We start from the raw sequence: 4,528 nt of genomic DNA on the forward strand, positions 1-4,528 counted from the left end.
CACACACACACACACACGTTTACAGAATAAAAGCTCTCATTCTGTCTCAGTTTTGTCTGATTGGTCAGAAACACACAGCTGACTTCCTGCTGTCGCTCTGCAGGAACAGCTGACTGGTTTCGTGGTTCTGGACTTCCTGTCGGCTCCACTGAACAGATGTTCTGACTTTTGAGTCAGAACATCTGGACTTCTGTTCTGCAGATACAGAGGTTTCTCCTCTGCAGATTAATGTGCCTCCCCTCCCTGCAGAGGGTCATCAGGGTCTGAGCTGGACTAACAGAGACCCTGATGAGGTTTCTGGTCCTTTTTCTAAAAATCACTGAAACAAATTTCTGAAGCAGGAATTCATTCAACAAATGATTTGAATTAAAGAAAGAAAACCCAGCAGAATTTCTCCAAGGAGAAGTGAAGTCGACAGGGTTCTGAAGGTTCTGGAGGTCCAGTGGGTCGACACTCCTCTGATAAAATCTGCACATTCAGATGAAATCAGTTCTTTGTTTTTATGATGAAACCCTCGTGGTTCTGGTTTGGTTCCTGAAGTGTAAAAACCTATTTCCACACACAGAGTAGTCAGTGGGAGCAGCCGAGGTTCTGTGGGTCTGGTTCTGACCCGCTGCTCTGCAGGGTTAAAGCCAGGCCTTGTCAGGGTCCACTGGGCCCTGCAGCCGACCCCTGATTCCTAAAGAACAGTTCTATTTATTCTGTTGCAGTGTCGGTGGGTTCTCATTGTTTGGGTCTGGCCGGCGTCATTAATCAGGAATGTGGACCTGCAGTTACCGGGTCACAACCAGCCGACTGAAACACAAACAGAACCCTTTCAGACTGAGGAAACATGGAACCTCCACACGGAAAAACTCCAGGTCACCAGGAACCATCAAACAGGACCTGTAGAACCATCAAGAAGGACCTATGGTACCATCAAACAGGACCTGTAGAACAATCAAACAGGACCTGTGGTACCATCTAACAGATCTAGTAGAACCATCAAACAGAATCTGTAGAACCATAAAACAGGACCTATGGTACCATCAAACAGAATCAGTAAAATCATCATACAGGACCTGTGGTACCATCAAATAGAACCATTACAACCATCAAACAGATCTAATGGAACCATCAAACAGGACCACTGGTACCATTAGAAACTTCTGTTGCTCAAGGGTTAAGAATTTTTTTTTATCAAATTTTACATCTTTATAAGGTCTACTATGAGGTCTTTATAGCATCTAATACCAGGAACCAGGGTCTGATATCAGGACTATCCAGGATCTGATATCAGGTCTCTCCAGGGTCTAATCCCAGGTCTTCATAGGGTTTAATATCAGATCTTTCCAGGGTCTGATATCAGGTCTTTCTAGGGTCTGATATCAGGTCTTTCTAGGGTCTGATATCAGGTCTTCATAGGGTCTGATATCAGGTCTTCATAGGGTCTAATATCAGGTATTTTTAGGGTCTAATATCAGATCTTTCCAGGGTCTAATATCAGGTCTTTATAGGGTCTGACATCAGGTCTTTCTAGGGTCTGATATCAGGTCTTTCTAGGGTCTGATATCAGGTCTTTATAGGGTCTGATATCAGGTCTTTATAGGGTCTGATGCCACATCTTTCTAGGGTCTAATATTATGTCTTTCTAGGATCTAATGTCAGATCTTTCCAGGGTCTAACATCAAGTCTTCCTAGGGTTTATTATCAGGTCTCTATAGAGTCTGATATCAGATCTTCCCATGGTCAGATAACAGGTCTCTCCAGGGTCTAATGCCAGGTTTTCATAAGGTCTGATATCAGGTCCTTTTAGGGTTTGACATCAGGTTTTTCCAGGGTCTGATATTACGTCTTCATAGGGTCCAATACCAGGTCTTTACAGAATTTGTACCCAGACCTCTGAGACCTGTAGTCAGCAGACCTGATCAGAGCTAGTGAAGTATCACAGCTGTTCCTGTCAGACAGCCACATGTCACGTCACTAACAGACAAATGGAGGATTTACCTGAAGTGTGAGCGKCGGCGCCTGCTGTCTTCAGCCCTGCAGAGACAGACAGAGGAGGAGGTTCAAGCTTTCTGTCACCAAACTAAACAAAGCTAAATATATCCATGTCACCATCTTCTAAAATAAACACACAACAGAATACAACATGATGGTTGTTATTTAACAGAAACATCATTTTGATGCTCAGGAGCATTCAGGTTGTGCGTTACAGTGGTTACACAATGCCAAGATAAAAAGACATCAAGCAATGACCCTACAGGTCTCAGCTAGCAGGTTAAAGGTTTAAATGTTATCCATGTGGTCCTGGACTTCAAAATAGCAGGAAGTTTTCCAGAAGAAACATCTGACTCTGTCGATAGKAAACCTGCTTCTCTGCTCTTCAAAATGTTTATAGTAACTAAAACCATATCCAACTGATTCAGAACAAATGACCCAAACAGCCTCATCCTGAAATAATCATTAGGGGTGTAACAATGCATCGATCCATATCAGTTCACTGATTAAATGATTGATGATTCAGTTACATCAAGACATGATGATATCATTGATCCATTTCATCATCTTATGTTCCTCTAACATCGTGATAAAGCTGATGATTTCCACAATAATACTCCTCTAAATCAGAGGTTCTCAAACTGGGGTCCCAGGGGTTCACGAGCTATAATTTGGGAATGGATTCTCAAAAAATTGTAATAAACTGTTAATTTTGTTTCTTGTTTAAAAAAAACTTCATCAATGCATGAGGGGAGCAATGCACCGGTAAAACAAAGTTACTCAACCAAACAAACAATAGTTATTCTCATAGTATTTAGGCARTAAAATGGCAGTAAATCAYTTTTAAATTGGCATGAGATTTATGAGGGGGTCCCTGGAATATCTTCACCTTTATAAGGGGGGTACTCAGACCCAAACCCTACTCGAACAAGAAGCTGGACTACAAACAGAACCAAAAAGCATTAAATTATTGACGTTTTGTTTGTGATGACAACTGAAAAATGTCTCAGAACGTCTTCTGTTTGATCAGCATCATGTTTTTAACTTGTTAGYCTTTGGGTCAGTTCGGGGCAGAAACTGGTTTAATGTGCTGTTTGTCTTTATGAATCCATGTTTAAAGTTTGGTTTGTTCAGCTGGAGGCAGGAGCTTTCTCTGCTCTCAGGGCAGACGCTGCTGAAATCACTCAGGACAAAGAGAAGAGCTGCAGGCTGATTGGCCAACAGCAGCCAACTCACAGGGATGTYAACACAGACGATGACTACAGCAGGGGAATCCCTCAGGAGCTAATGTGGCAGCAGACAGAACCAGAACCAGTCCTGCAGCAAAGCTCAGGTTTCCAGACCCGGGCCTCAGCTCATCCCAAAGTCTGCAGAGTTCAACAGGAAACAAGACCTGTGAGACCTGCAGACACGCCGTTTATCATCCGTCTGCCAATGATTCATCATGTGAAACGGGCCGAACAGAACTCTGAAAGTCACTCATGGGTCTGAGGGAGCGGGTCCAAACCCAGAGCCTCAGGCGAGGCTCCAGAGACGATCAGAGGAAACAAACCAACGATGCTGCGAAGTTAAATAATCCTGAGAATAACCTGACAGGATGTGAAACACCGCAGGAAAACTGACAACTGGAAATTCAGTTTGTTGTTGTTGTTGTTGTTGTTTACTTCTCTGTATTTCACTTCTATTTGTCAACAACAAACTGTTATTTAGAGGCAGAAGAAGAGTAAAGACTTAGACTGGGTAAAAAAAATCGATTTAAACCGATCTTGGATCGATTTCACTTAAATTTGTGAAAATCGATTCACAGGGTATGAGATGTTTCCTGTGGTGTCCTGTGCACCGCATCTGAAACACATTTCTCTAGTTTGTCCCTCCTGGTTTGCTGTATGTTTAATTCTGATTGACGTTCAGCGCTAACGTTAGCTTTCAATAACAAGTTGTCTGGATGAAAACAAAAGAAACGAATGAACCTGTAATGTTACAGCCGACTGTCAGCAGAACTTAAAGACAACAGAGACCATGGAGACGTGTGTTTGTAAAGATGTGTGCTCCTCCTCTGCAGAGGAAATGAAGTGAGGTTTAATGAGTGCTCGTTAGGAGCTCAGACCAAACAACTGTCTGTAAACATCTGACTGAACTGTTCTCAGCGTGTTTAAATGTGTGCCTGTGACGMGAATATCCTTCAAAACAAAAAGTCAAAGAAAACATATTTATATTTAAGAAAATTGGTATAATACACACAATTTGACACTTTTTGTGTACATAACTGCATATTTTCTTTTTAATTTGACCAAGATGAAATGTAACAGGAAGTGACATCATGAGTATTATTTAGGAAAGGGGAACTACCTGGTGTTTATTTATTGAAAGAATATTGGCTGTGTCCAAAACAACAGGACGGGTCCTCCGAAGGCCGAATTCATTGTCCTCATACGTCACAGCGCCGCGACGAAGTACATCTCAAACTGAAGACTCCTCCGATGCAGTCGACAAATACGTCCTTCCTTTGGTCCGAATCGAAGGACAGGTCTGATGGATCCTTCCCGGC

At 42.4% G+C, this 4,528-nt stretch overlaps 1 pseudogene; it reads right to left on the reverse strand.

Annotated features, from left to right (window-relative positions):
• LOC106527886 (extracellular sulfatase Sulf-2-like) overlaps nucleotides 1-4,528 on the reverse strand; it is a 30,322-nt pseudogene that overhangs the window by 21,634 nt on the left and 4,160 nt on the right.

This window comes from Austrofundulus limnaeus, unplaced genomic scaffold (assembly GCF_001266775.1).
Source record: "Austrofundulus limnaeus strain Quisiro unplaced genomic scaffold, Austrofundulus_limnaeus-1.0 Scaffold347, whole genome shotgun sequence".
Taxonomy (NCBI): Eukaryota; Metazoa; Chordata; class Actinopteri; order Cyprinodontiformes; family Rivulidae; genus Austrofundulus; species Austrofundulus limnaeus.